We start from the raw sequence: 15,186 nt of genomic DNA, 5'->3' as shown, positions 1-15,186 counted from the left end.
TTCAGAAGAAAGCATACATTGTGCACCTCTCAGTGACAAAGAAATGCAGAACAGAATTTGTAATGAGAGTTATCCACAGAGCAAAAAATACATAAAAACAATTTATGATACTCAAAATGAGGGAAGTCAGTGTCAGTGTTCAAGCCAGCCTCCAATCTCTTCCTCAGGTGAGCTGAGAAGGGCTGAGAAGACAAGACAGTAGTCCAGACTGCACTACTTTTGAAGACAGCAAATTAGTGGAATTTGATTTTTGATAAGGAGCAAACTGGTGAGGACATTCCCTCTGATTTGGATGACACTATGAAGGAATGTCTTTGAATTTTCACTGAGGTCATGGGAAGTGAAGCTTGTAGAGAGATTACTAAACAGGTCAGTCAGTTTTGTTTTTTTAAATCCTTTTCCTAAATTTTAAGGAGTTTCCCTTAAATACGTACTCTCTGCTGAACTCTGTAGAAATATGGATTATATAATGTGTATGTAATATATATTCTGATGCTTGTGATGAGTAATACATTGGAATGGACAGGCAAAAACCTTGATAATTAGCCGGATATAGTGTCTTGCAGACATGACAGATTCCAGAGGCCATCGTAGTACAACAGCAACTTACAGTTGATTTCCCAACTTAGAGAAATATTCTGTAGTACTCTATGCATGTGAAATGATTCAGATAATTTTTTTGTGAATTATTTCTTAATAAATTGCCCCATATTTTGTAGCTTAGATTCCTGTGGCTCTTCAGGAAAAAAAATGCTAGATTTGCTTTTACTCTGCTGAAATTGGATAATTCATATCTTTTCCCCACTAGGCTTCAGGAAAGCAAATGGAATTAGAGATGTTATATTACCAAAACATTTCTGGACCAAAAAAATAAAATTGTGCACATTGCAAAGTTTGATGTGAGTTATTTAGTTCCTCTCTTGTGGGTCACATACAAAGTGCATGCCTTGTCATTTTGAGTTTTAAGCATGTTCCATTACTACTGTCCTGTTATCCCCCTGGGGGCACAAGTGGACACTCAGTAAGTTGATTCCTACTTGTAAGCATTGTCTCCATCCTTCATTTTCTTCCCATTATCTAACATTTTCATTAAAAGCAGGTAGGTTATTAAGGCATAGCTTTTGAACTATAAATTGCCATGATCGATCCTCATTATTTCTAGATTCTGGATTTGTGAATTCCCTACTCATTGAAGTTAATTTGTAACCTTAAAATCAAGACTTGTGTTTATGTGGTCCTTGGTCGGCCTTCATAATGGCAAAAAAACAAAAAAAAACAAAAACCAAAAAAAAACCCAAACCAAAAACTGCCTCACATGCACACTCCCAGCTGAGACTGAACAAGTCAATACTGTCTTCTTGTTTCGGCATTCCTGCCATTAACATATGTCCTCTTCTCAATCTATTTAGTGCCACGTTCTTTGCATTTTTGTGGTGTTTGTTGGTGATTTTGCTGATTACAATGGCCCCCAAGTATAGGGTTGTCTGGTGTTGCTGAGATCAAGAAGCCTGTGATGTACCTCACGAAGGCAGTGTGTCAGCTGCGCTCTGTATAGGCGTGAGTTGCAGTGCTGTCGACCACAAGTTCAAGATTCATGAATCAGCCATATATGCTAAGTAAAGAATCTCTAAACAGAAACACATCAAACGAGGTGAGGTTATTGACTGATTGACAGAAATGTGACTGGAGACGCTCCTGAACCCAACTCTGTTTGCCCTAGGAGCCCTGGTTCAGGACTCACTGGTTAGCTCTTTGTGGGACTCTATAGGACCCTGAGTGCTGTGAATAAGGGGCATGGACTGTAGATTTTCAAAGTCCTTTAAACCTCTTGTAATACTATATGTGCTGAAGGCCTTTGATGGCATTTTCAGAAGTTAAGGAGGCACTGCTGTGAGTAGTATTTCTTTACCGCTTTGGGGTTAAAAAGTAACATTTAACAAACTCCATCTCTCCGCTCTATTCTCTGTGTTACTTGTGCTTGGGACACATTGACGGCAGAATGTTATGCATGACGTAAATAGAGTTTATGCTTCCAAGTCCCAAATGAGAACCTGAATTCTGGTTCTTCGCAGAATAGTTAGATGTCCCTGGGCAAGTTATTTAATATCTCTGAGCTTCATTTTCTTTATCTGTGAAATGCAGATATGGAGTATCTCTCTCCAAGGGTCAGATATATAGCTACCTACTTAAGTAGTTTTTTTCCCCTTCTCTTAGGAAAAAATTTTTGGAAGCTAACATTTCTCTTTCACTTTTCCCCCTTAAAATTTTTTTTCCTCCGCTTGAAATTCTCAGAAATGGAATGACAAGTCAAAGGAAGGAAGAGTTTTAACATTGTTAAATTATGTTGCTATATTGCCTTCCAGAAGGGTTGTAACAGCCTACTGTCCTACAGGTATGTTAAGGTTTTTTTCCCACAAACCTTCATCAAACATAGGTATTAAATTCTTTTTAAAAAACCTGTCCATCTGGGTGAAATTTTATTTCCTTGTTTTGTATGACATTTCTTTTGTTACTGATCCTGAACATCTTTTCTGGTGTTGCATTCTCTTGTACTGAATGTTGCTGTATCGAAGTCTGAGGCTAGCCTGCTGTTTCTACCTTCATGCATCACCTGATACTTTTGCGTGGTGACCTAAGGAAGTCCTTCCTTAAATTCCAGTAACTTTGGTAGTAGGATAAGGTCTTCCTGTTAGCTTTTATTTTTAAAAGCTTTTATGTTATTTTATTTTTTATTCACATTTTTACTGCATACCAAGTTAAGTGTCATTTTCATAGGAGAATTAATGTGTTCTCTTATTTCAAGAAAATGTTCTTGTATTTTATGCTTTAAAGGTTCTGTTTTCTTCTCGGCTTATTTCTGGGAATACCCCCATTTATGTGTATTGTATTACATGGGGTATTATAAATGTAGTCCATTCCAAAAGCTTTTGTGGAGAAAGGGAAAGTGAAATGCTCCGTCTTCTCAAATTTTAAAATCATTTTGGTGCTCTCTAGGTTCCAACCAGTAAAGAGATCCTTAGCCCATTGAGGGAGAGTGTTGCCCCACTAATTAGTCACCCTGGAATCCTTCAGGCCCCGCAACAGGTGGTGCAGATAATGCCTGACCTAAAGAGTGGGCAGGCTTTTCTCTGATCAAAGGAAAATGGTATTTGCCTGTCCCATCCCTCAGACCCGAAGGAAAGCCTCAGAAGGTATGAGAAAATCAGTTAAGAAATGGAATTTTACCTGATTTTTTTTCCCGTTTTTGTTTTGGAATTTTACCTTATTTTAGAAAACATTTCCTGTGAAATCCACATATTACCACTTATAGTTGAGTTGCTGACATGAAGCTTTATGTGAGATTATATGATTGGCATGATACTTTAATCATTTACACTGTCTATCCCTAAAGGCTAAGCCATAGAGGTAATATTTTGCAAGCACCTCTACGTGGAGTGAATAGCTTTACCAATTGTCTAAATTTGTTCTTATAGCTTATGTTGGGATTAGCTATTGGGATTTTTTGTGTTTACATTTTGTTTCAAGAATAGAGTCTGTGAAGGAAGTATTATGAAATCTTGAATTGATCATTAAAATAAACTCTAATCATCTGAGGCTAAGGTGATTAAAACGTACCTTTTTTTTTTCTTGTTCATTAAAACTTCTTAGAAAATTTGCTTACGTCAAACAGCCTCCATCTGGATGTGGTTCTGTCAAGGGAAAAGCCAACTGCAAAGCCAAACAGATCACACATTCCTGTGAAAAGTCTTGCTTCTTTTCCCAGAAAGGTATTATAAATAAGTCTGAAGAACAGAAGTTTATTTCCAACAACCAGCTTTCCTGTCCACATATAGAGCCCCTAGGAGAGTGCTTCTATTATTTTTTTTCTGGAGATCCCTCCTTCAGAGAAATGCCAGACCCCAGAGAGAAGTTTCAGCTTTTCCTGGTTACTATTTGATGCAGCTATTTTCATTTTATGATGGGATTCGTGTCTGCATGTCACATTCAGTTATTTTGTTTACCCTGTTCTTGGAAATATTCGGCATATTTTTAGACCTAAAACCTCTGTGGCTATGATTCATTTAAGACTCCTAAATTTTTTTCAGAGGAAAGTTTCACACTGGAGTATACCTTTCACGAACCATCCAGTGCGGAGCGTCCATGTGTATGTGTGTGAGAGAAGGGGCAGAAGGCAGACCTTCAGGAAATACTGCTATCAGTAATATGGTGACATAACCTTCCTTCTTTAGTTATTTTTCTCCTATTTGTGGAAGTGACTTTTTTTTTCTGTATACTAAATATTTTTCAGCAGAAAACTACCCATCAATTTTGAGGCTTCCTCCCTTCCTAAAACATCTGTGTGCTGTAAGGGAACAACTACAGAGAAGTGTAACTTTGGCTCTCCTCCCCCCCAAAGTGAGGCAGATTACCTGATTTTAAGAGTTCTCATTGTCTTTATAAGCTCTTCAAAAAGCCATGCTAAAATTGTTTATAACTGGGATCATTTTAATACTGAGTAGGCCCAAATCCTTCATAAATCTTACTTAAGTCTGAGCATTTTTCTTTGTGTCATGGTAACTGACATTGGGACATATATTTGTTTTAAGAATGGGTAAGTGACAAACTTTCCTATTTGCTAAGCAGAGGACCACATTGGAGCTCGAAGATTCCAGGTGTGAAAAGGGGGAGTTGGGTGCCCAGGTCAGCTACAGTGGGGCACACACGGGGCACAGCCCTGACTCCACAGTCTGAGGGCAGACTTTGATGAGTGCAGGCCATTTTAGCCTTGTATCATCATATTTTTTTTAAAAAAGATTTTATTTATGTGTTTGTCAGAGAGAGAGCGAACACAAGCAGGCAGAGAGGCATGTAGAGGCAGAGGGAGAAGCAGGTTCCCCGCTGAGCAAGCAGCCCAATGTGGGACTGGATCCCAGGACCCTAGGATCATGACCTGAGCCGAAGCAGCCGCTTAACCAACTGAGCCACGCAGGCATCCCTATCATTCTATTTTTTAATGAATTTAAAACTTGAAATTATTTTTGAATTTAATGGCTATAGAAGTTACCTAAGAGTTTTACTTCTCTCATACACATAGTAGGAACGTTAAACAGAAACACATGTTTTACTTTTCTGTAATCAACAATTCTGTATTGAACAAGATGCTGACATACCAGGTGGCCCAGCGGAAGTGGGCTTTGGTCATGCCAGCGTCGTCTTCCAAAGTCCCTGAGGAAGTGAGACAATGCTGTCAGCCTCTTTGTTGAGAAGTACTTGCGGGTTTATAAAGCAGAGGATGAGGCTCTGAACAAGGTTGGTACTGAATAATAAAGTCCATCTGAAGAGACACACGTACTTTGTGACTATTACCTTGGATAAAAAACGCATGGGGCACAATTAGCAAACAACTTAATTTTCTCTTCACTTCTTTTTCGAAACCAGGTTGTGGGACCAGATCTTGTGTTAGGCCTGATGTGGGTAGAGCTAGAGTGTATTACGCTGAGTGAAATAAGTCCGTCAGAGAAAGACAAATACCATATGCTCTCACTCATGCGGAATTTAAGAACGAAAACAGAATGAACACATGGGAAGGCGGGGAGGGACAAAAGGAGAGAGGGAAACAAACCATAAGAGACTCTTAATGATGGAGAACAAACTGAGGGTTGATGGAGGGTGGGCAGGTGGGGGATGGGCTAGATGGGTATTAAAGAGGGCACTTCTAGTGATGAGCACTGGGTGTTGTATGGAAATGATGAATCACTGAATTCTACAGAAATGAATATTGCCCTGTATGTTCACTAACTAAAATTTAAAATAAAAAATATTTAATCTACTTTGGCATTAATATAGCCACTCTATATCTTTTACTATTTCCAAAGTACTTATTTTTTTTTTTTTATTTTCAACCAGTTCTGTGACTCCAAAGAGCCTATGTTGGGGTGCCTGGATGGCTCAGTTGGTAAAGCATGCAACACTTGATCTCAGGATCATGAGTTCAAGCCCCATGTTGGGTGTAGAGGTTACTTTAAAAAAAAATCTAAAGTGTCTATCTTATAGACAGCATTCAGGTAAGTATATTTTCCCCAATTTTTCCAGTCTCTCCCTTTTGATTATTTAATCAATTTATATTTAATAGCTAATGACCAGCAAGAGGATTTATATCACCTCTTCTGTGTTAAGTAGATATTTTCTAATGTACCATTCAAATGTCCATGCCAGGGGCACCTGGGTGGCTCAGTCATTAAGCATCTGGCTTCAGCTCAGGATCACAGGGTCCTGGGATCGGGCTCCACATTGGGCTCCTCGCTTCTCTCTCTCTCCCACTCCCCCCACTTGTATCTCCTTTCTCACTGTGTCTCACTCTATCAAATAAATAAATAAAAATCTTAAGAAAAAAAAATGTCCATGTCATTTCTTGGGCTAGTTTTTTAAGTTATAGTTTTAGTTTTTGCCCTGAGGATTACAGTTACCATCTTAATTTATAATAATCTACTTCATATTAAAACTACTTTCATTTCAATAATACACAGAAATTCCCACTGTTTCCTACCCCCTCCTTTATACCATTATTACCATGCAGTTTACATTATATATTACAAGCCTATCAACAGTTTTATGATTATTGCTCTGTGCTATTGTTAAAGTGAAAAAGGATTACAAACACATTTATTCTCTTTTGTATTTTCCTATGAAGTTCTATTTGCCAGTATTCTTTACTTCTCATGTGGATTCAAATAACCATCTTGTGTACCTGCTGTTGAGCCCAGACAGTGAATTGTTGATATCAATTTTTATACTTTTTAACCCTAGAATAAAGAGAAATTTTTTATTTTTAAAATTTCTCTTTATTCATGTTCTCTATGTATCATTTTCTTGCATTCTTTAAATGTGGTTTCCTTAATTTTTTAAACATCTTTACAAAGTCTGCCTACTACCTACTAAGTCCAAAATCTGGACTTCCTCAGTGACATTTTCTCCTGTGTTTTGTTTGTATGTTTGTTTGTTTTCCTGTATGGGGTATACTTTTTTGTTTCTTTACATGACTCATATTTTTTTTGTTGTAAAGTGTATGGTTAAACAATATATTGTGGTAACTCTGGTGTTAGATACCTTTTTTGGTTGTTGCTAGGTTTTTGTTGTTTTCCTTGTTGCTAACTACTTACTTAGAGACTGTACTGGACCAATTCTGTAGATTTTGTATTACTTTCCATATATGGCCACTAAGTTCTCTAGTAGCATTGTTTTTTAAGTTCTTTTATTTTTTATTTTAAGGCTGGCTTCAATGGGGTCACCCTCTGTCAGCGTAACTTACTGGTAATCAGTGACTGGTTAGAAAATTTTCTTCAGTGCCTTGTCTCTGTCTTCCTCCCTTTGCCAAGGGGCCCTATGTGAGAAGACATGCCCTAAAACTTAGCACAGTTTATAGATAGCTTTAGCTTTTACTTCCTGCTTGGACCTGGTCCTCAGAGAGGAACCTTGTAAAGACTTCTCTTCTCTCAGGTCTTTCCTGAGCCACCTTTTAAGCCCCAGGAATGTCAGAGCTCTTCAAAGTTCTTTATAGTCATCTAGGTCACCAAGATTAAAAAAAAAAAAAAAATTCCTGACAGGTTCCTGTTATCCAATGGGAAATCATAACATTAGGTAGCTGCCATATTGCCACCCAATTGCTACTACTTTTTTAATAGCACCCTGGGAATAGGGTTTTTCCCCCCCATGAGCTGAGTTCAAATCAAATACCCACAAGACCTTGGGAATAGAGACTTTCCAGGGAACTGCTTGTTCAGACAAAATATTGACTGTGCTCTGGGGGTGATGCTTATTGTGTACCTATAAGAGAAGTATGTCCTCTCTGTTGGCTGGTAACCAGGCTGCCAGCTTTTTACTGCTATGCCACTAAGCTGAGGGGTAGGAAGTGGACAGTAGGAAAAGTCTCAAACTAAAATAGTACAGACCCCACTGTCTTACCGAGGTTCAGTAGTTCTCTTAGATAATTTTCAGTTTGTTCTGTAGCTTTGGTTAATTTTCAGAGTTGTGAAATGGTTACTTTTGGTTGTTTTGCCAGTATTTTTATTATTTTAATGGGATGAGGAGTTCACGAAGGTTCTTGTTTTGCCATTCCGGAAGTCTGTCTCTTCCAGGATTCTATATTGGCTAAAGAATAATGGCAAAGCAAAGACAAACAAAAAAGGAGTTTTTTACAGAGAAGCGTTACCCTTTTTTGTTTCAGTTTACTTTTCTATTCTCCCCAACACCCCCCCACCCCACCAGGACTTCCCATGGCTTTCTCTCTGTGAGGTTTAGTGTAGTGAGAAGAGTCTTGGCTTTGGCATTTGGGCAAACCTAGATTCAGTTACTAGCTCTGCAACAGTAAGATACTTACTTTCTCTTGAACCTCATATATGTTAGTGATGAAGACACCCATGCTCACAGAATCACAATGAAGATTGAGGATACATTTAATGAGCTGATACCAAACCTGCACATACTCAGTGCTCAGTAAAGTATTAATATAATATACTATTTATTACTCTTTTTTTCCCTTGTTTCTGTCACAAAACATCCATTTTTTTTTCTTTTACTGACCTATGTTAATGAGTCCTGGTATAAAAATAATAATTACTTTATAGTTTTAGAAAAGTAATGTACAAAATAAAGATAATAAAAAGAGGATCCTGTCTTCCCTTTGCTGTATGATGTTAAGCAAAGTATTTGGCAACTTGAGCCTAGCTGCCTCACTTTTTAGATGAGAATAATGATATATACCTTTGATACACTATTTATATACACTCTAGGCTTTTTGCACTGTGCACGTTATACTGCAGTTTTAGTTTATGATGGTAAGTATCTAGTTCTTGGGTTTGATATATAGGATAAGTTTATTTTTTCCCCTCAAAAACCATAAATAGATTGTTTTTTAGGTAAAATGGTTTTTTTTTAAATTTGTGCTATTTCCCCCTATCCCTTGAGTTAAATATTTTGCCATATTTATTTCATTATATCATAAATGACATATATTATCCATAGACTTGAAATTTTGATAATTTTTTATTCCCTTCATGCTCTAGGCTAAAACAGAAGAAAAGGCCATTTATGAATGCTGCAGCAGTAGAACTATGTATGTGAACATAGCAACAAATACTCTTAAGAAGCTGAGACATCAAGGTAATTCCTTTTTAATTAATCAAGTGGTGAGATAAAAACTTGTGGTGAACACCTGACGCTGAACGTGTGTTTTCATTAGCAGGGTTGTTTTTAGATACTCAGTGCAGTGTCCTTCTAAAACATTCTGTTAAAATAAGGATGTGCAAGTGGGATTTTGGGTTGAAAATAACAAATTAGATATGAAATTAGACAAAGGAGTATAACCTCTTCAAGAGAGGTTATCACAGAGATAGTTAAACTTGGTTTTTGGTTATAAAAGTAACTCATTCCAGGTGGAATAGTATTTCTTAATTTTTTGTTTTGTGTTGTTTTTCCATTATTGTTCCCCTTCAAGTATCTTTTTAGACATCTTTTTTTCTACCCACCCCCACTCCCAATCTCCAGTAATATTAAGTATCAGGGGATAATATTTTGTTGGGTAAAGTTGAGTTTTGGAGAACCACATACCATTGTAACAGATGTGATTTTTTTTTTTTTAATTCCACAAGAGCCAGTTTTGTTTGCTCAAGGGCAATACCACCTCCATTGAGAATACATAGCATGAATTCAAATAATATAGGAAAGCATTAAAAAAAAAAAAAACAGGAGCATGTGGATGGCCAGTTGGTTAAGCATCTGACTCTTGATTTTGGCTCAGGTCATGATCTCAGGGTCATAAGATTGAGCCCCCTTTGGGTTCCAGGCTGGGGGCAGAGCTTGCTTAAGATTCTCTCTCTCCCTCTCTGCCCCTCCCCCACTCTAAGGCATACACACTCTCTCTCTCTGTCTTAAAAAAAAAAAAATACGGCCAGACAACCTTCTTTGAAATCTTCTACATGGACCCTTCTATAATGAATGCAGAAATATATATTTTAATGACTTAAATGAATACAATCATTTTATGTATGGTGTAACTTTTTTCACTGAATAAGGTATCACAGAAGTCTCTAGTCAGGGGGCGCCTGGGTGGCTCAGTGGGTTAAAGCCTCTGCCTTCGGCTCGGGTCATGATCCCAGGGTCCTGGGATCGAGCCCCGCATCGGGCTCTCTGCTCGGCAGAGAGCCTGCTTCCTCCTCTCTCTCTCTCTCTGCCTGCCTCTCTGCCTACTTGCGATCTCTGTCTGTCAAATAAATAAATAAAATCTTAAAAAAAAAAAAAAAAAAAAAAAAAAAGAAGTCTCTAGTCAGTTAATCTACAGTCTGTGTTAACATCTACATCTGTATCCTACTTTTTAACGACTATGGGTAGTCAATTGTATAGAACCTATAATATTGATATTCCATTGTGTGAAATGTATAATACAAATGAAATAGACACATCTGAGTTTTTAGGTTGATTAGGTGTTTTTTCTGCCATAAATTCTGTGATTAATGGAGTGTGAAATCTAACATTTCCTCATATTAGAACAGGTACATCCTTAGCATAAACGCCTGTGCACAGAGTAGCTAGCAGAAAGGGTCTGCATGTTTAAAATTGGTAAATACTGCAAATGCCTCCAGAAAATGTTCACCCTTTACATCCCCAACTAAAAAGATAGGAGTATATGTGTTTGTCCTCACACCTTGCAAAAGTTAATCATTTATCCTATTCAGAGTGTGAAAGTATAGGCTAGAAATGAAGTTATTTAAATTATTACTATGAAGACCTTCTTTTTCCTCTCATTTTTTAATTTCCCTTTTTGCATCCTTCTGCTCCCTCTTGTTGGCCCATTCATCTGCAACAACTTTTTGCATCTCTCCTTTTAATGCGTTGCAGATGTTTTCCTCAGTTTGTCACTTGTACTTCAGCCTTATTCATGAAGTTGTTAATAATATAGAAGGTATTTTCTTTTTTGGTTTCTGGGTTTTGTGTTATGCTTAGAAAGGCTATTCTAATTTCAAGAATATAAAAACTGTTTATAATTTCTTTATGATGTTTTAAAAATATACAGCACTGCAAATAGACTTAAACATGCATTAAAATACACAAGGTCACATGAACAGACATTTCTTGAAGACCTACAGATGGCCAACAGACACATGAAAAGATGTTCAACTTCACTCATCAGGGAAATAAAAATCAAAAGTACAATGAGATACCTCCTCACACCTGTCAGAAGGGCTAAAATAAAAAACATAAGAAACAACAAGTATTGGTAAAGATGTGGAGAAAAAGGAACCCTCATGCAGTGTTGGTGGGAATGCAAACTGGTGGAGCCACTGTGGAAAACAGTATGGAGGTTCCTCAAAAGAATAAAAATAGAACTGCCCTATAGTATGTACTACTGGGTATTTACCCAAAGAAGAAGAAAACACTAATTCAAAAGAATCTAAGCACACCTTTGTTTACTGTAGCATTATTTACAATAGCCAAATTATAGAAGCAATCCAAGTGTCCATCAGTAGATGAATGGATAAAGAAGATATGTACATACCTTATATTATATATACCTACATATATGTACACATACATATATACACAATGAAATATTACTCAACCATATAAAAGCATGAAATCTTCGCTGTTTGCAACAATAGAGATGGATCTAGAGTGTATTATGCTAAGCAAAGTGAGTCAGGAAAAGACACATACCATATTGCACTTGTATGTGGAATTTAAGAAACAAATGAACAAAGGAAAAAAAGAGACTAGCCAAAGAACAGACTCTTAACTCTGGAGAACAATCTGATGGTTACCAGATGGAAAGTGAGTGGGGGATGGGGGAAATAGATGATGGGGACTAAGGAGGTCACTTGTGAGGAGCATGAGGTGATGTATGCAAGTTTTGAATCACTGCATTGCACACCTGAAACTGATACAGTACTGGATGCTAACTATACTGGAATTAAAAACTTAATAAGATAAACATTTAAAAAAATATACAAGGTCATGTAGGTTAGTATTTTTATGGTATTCTAAATTACCCCCTTTTCAAATTAAATACAGCACACAGAAATTGAACATAGAGGTCTAAGTACATATTTTGGGATATTTGCAATGGAAATAGAAAGGATTTGTAAATCATTAGGGTTGTAGTCAATGATGATGAAAACTCATTGACTCACATTTAGACATACTCTAGACAGAATACAAAATACATTAGCTTTGGAAACTATGAAATCCTGATCTAGTTAGTAGTTCAGTAAACATAACTTTATTCCTAAGTTGGAATTGGTTATGAAGATGTTTAGTCTCACTTGTTGGGTGCTTGTTTTAAGGTAAAGATAAAGTCTTGACTATGCTATATACCTTTCTTGTGTTCTCTTATTTTTTATGAAGCAGAAAAAAATAACTCATGGTGTAGATTTTCAGTGCCATTCCAACCAAAATTCCACTGGCATTTTTCAAAGAGCTGGAGCAAACAATCGTAAAATTTGTATGGAATCAGAAGAGACCCTGAATTGCTAAGGAAATGTTGAAAAAGAAAAACAAAACTGGCGGCATCACACTGCCTGATTTCAAGCTTTACTACAAAGCTGTGATCACCAAGACAGCATGGTACTGGCATAAAAACAGACACATAGACCAGTGGAACAGAGTAGAGAGCCCAGATATGGACCCTCAACTCTATGGCCAAATAATCTTCGACAAAACAGGAAAAAATATCCAGTGGAAAAAAGACAGTCTCTTCAATAAATGGTGCTGGGAAAATTGGACAGCTATATGTAGAAGAATGAAACTTGACCATTCTCTTACACCATACACAAAGATAAACTCGAAATGGATAAAAGACCTCAATGTGAGGCAGGAATCCATCAGAATCATAGAGAACATAGGCAGTAACCTCTTCGACATCAGCTGCAGCAACTTCTTTCATGATATGTCTCCAAAGGCAAAGGAAACAAAAGCGACAATGAATTTTGGGGACTTCATCAAGATCAAAAGCTTCTGCCCAGCAAAGGAAACAGTCAACAAAACAAAGAGGCAACCCACGGAATGGGAGAAGATATTTACAAATGACAGTACAAACAAAAGGCTGATATCCAGGATCTATAAAGAACTTCTCAAACTCAACACACACAAAACAGATAATCATGTCAAAAAATGGGCGGAAGACATGAACAGACACTTCTCCAATGAAGACATACAAATGGCTATCAGACACATGAAAAAATGTTCATCATCACTAGCCATCAGGGAGATTCAAATCAAAACCACTTTGAGATACCACCTTACACCAGTTAGAATGGTCAAAATTAACAAGACAGTAAACAACGTGTGTTGGAGAGGATGTGGAGAAAGGGGAACCCTCTTACACTGTTGGTGGGAATGCAAGTTGGTGTAGCCACTTTGGAAAACAGTGTGGAGATTCCTCAGGAAATTAAAAATAGAGCTTCCCTATGACCCTGCAATTGCACTTTGGGTTATTTACCCCAAAGATACAGATGTAGTGAAAAGAAGGGCCATCTGTACCCCAATGTTTATAGCAGCAATGGCCACGGTCACCAAACTGTGAAGAGAACCAAGATGCCCTTCAATAGACGAATGGATAAGGAAGATGTGGTCCATATACACTATGGAGTATTGTGCCTCCATCAGAAAGGATGAATACCCAACTTTTGTATCAACATGGATGGGACTAGAAGAGATTATGCTGAGTGAAATAAGTCAAGCAGAGAGAGTCAATTATCATATGGTTTCACTTATTTGTGGAGCATAAGAAATAACACAGAGGACATGGGGAGATGGGGAGGAGAAGGGAGTTGAGGGAAATTGGAGGGGGAGACGAACCATGAGAGATTGTGGACTCTGAAAAACAATCTGAGCGTTTTGAAGGGGCAGGGGGTGGGAAGTTGGGTGAGCCTGGTGGTGGGTATTAAGGAGGGCACATATTGCATGGGGGCACTGGATGTGGTGCATAAACAATGAATTCTGGTACACTGAAAAATTTAAAAAATAAAATTTTTTTAAAAATTCATGGTCTCAGGAGAAAAGTTCTTGTATGTTCTAGATGTGTCCGGAAGCAGTAACAGCAGCAAAACAACTGAATTGAAAAAGAAGGAAAAGAGAAGTGGTAAGCTTAGGGTAATGATGACAGACCCTTGACCGTGTCACCTTAAAGAACTAAACATAGCATAACGCAATTACTAAATTGCTGTTGTTTATGAAGGATCATCTGCACACCATGCATACTTGATATCCTTTTTAAAGTTAGTATAAATAGATGAAGAAATGGGCTATACTTAGGCAGCATTTGAATTCTCAACCTCTTTTTTTTTTTGAGAGGGTGAGAGCTAACATACATCCAGTCAAAAAGAGTCCTGCTTCTCAAACTCAACATGCATGTAATTGCCTAGGAATTGTTAAATGCAGATTCTGCTTCAGCGGGTCTGGGAACAGCCTCAAAGTCTGAATTTATAACAAACTTCCAGGAGCAAGAAACTAGAGAAAAGGTGTTACTTGAATTTGGTTGTATTTTGAATAAAACAAGATGGTAGTACTTGTCCTCCAAGTACTTGTCTGAAACAAAGTAAATGCTTCTAGAATCTCTTAATACTTCTTACACAGAAGAATTCTTCCTTTTATAAAAAAGATTTGCCAAAGGTGGTCTAGCGAATTCTGCCAGTTTTAAATAATGTATTAGGAGAAATTTTAAGAATCCATTAGTGTGAGGCACTTTAAGGGTTAGTGATGCTGGGAAGAGAACCTTGAACTTGTGCATTTTGCCCGTGTGAATGTCACCATGTTTCCTGCTTGTCAGCTTTTGCACTCTTATCTCTGTGACTATTAAGAATCAATAAGCATGATTTGGAACCAGAGGACCTGAGTTTATATATCAACTGTGCTATGTAACCCTGGTCGTGTGTCTTCATTTCCCTGAGCTTCATCTCCCTCGTCTATAAAAATGAGGTCAATATGTGTGCCCTTCTGGGTTAATATAAAGTTTAAATCAAAGTCATTAGGATGGTTTTTGGCATGCTTAATATGCACTGGCTGTTACTGACCTGATTCTTACTTTCCCTTCTCTTATCCAAAGTATAGGACATCATATGATACAGGGAACAATATATATGTATGCATGTATATGTATATATGTCTGTATATTCACACGTATGTGTATATGTGTGTATGTATGTGTGTATATATATA

Source organism: Martes martes (genome assembly GCF_963455335.1).
Source record: "Martes martes genome assembly, chromosome: 12".
Taxonomy (NCBI): Eukaryota; Metazoa; Chordata; class Mammalia; order Carnivora; family Mustelidae; genus Martes; species Martes martes.
The sequence above is the reverse complement of the archived record's forward strand: the minus strand, read 5'-3'. Positions refer to the sequence as shown.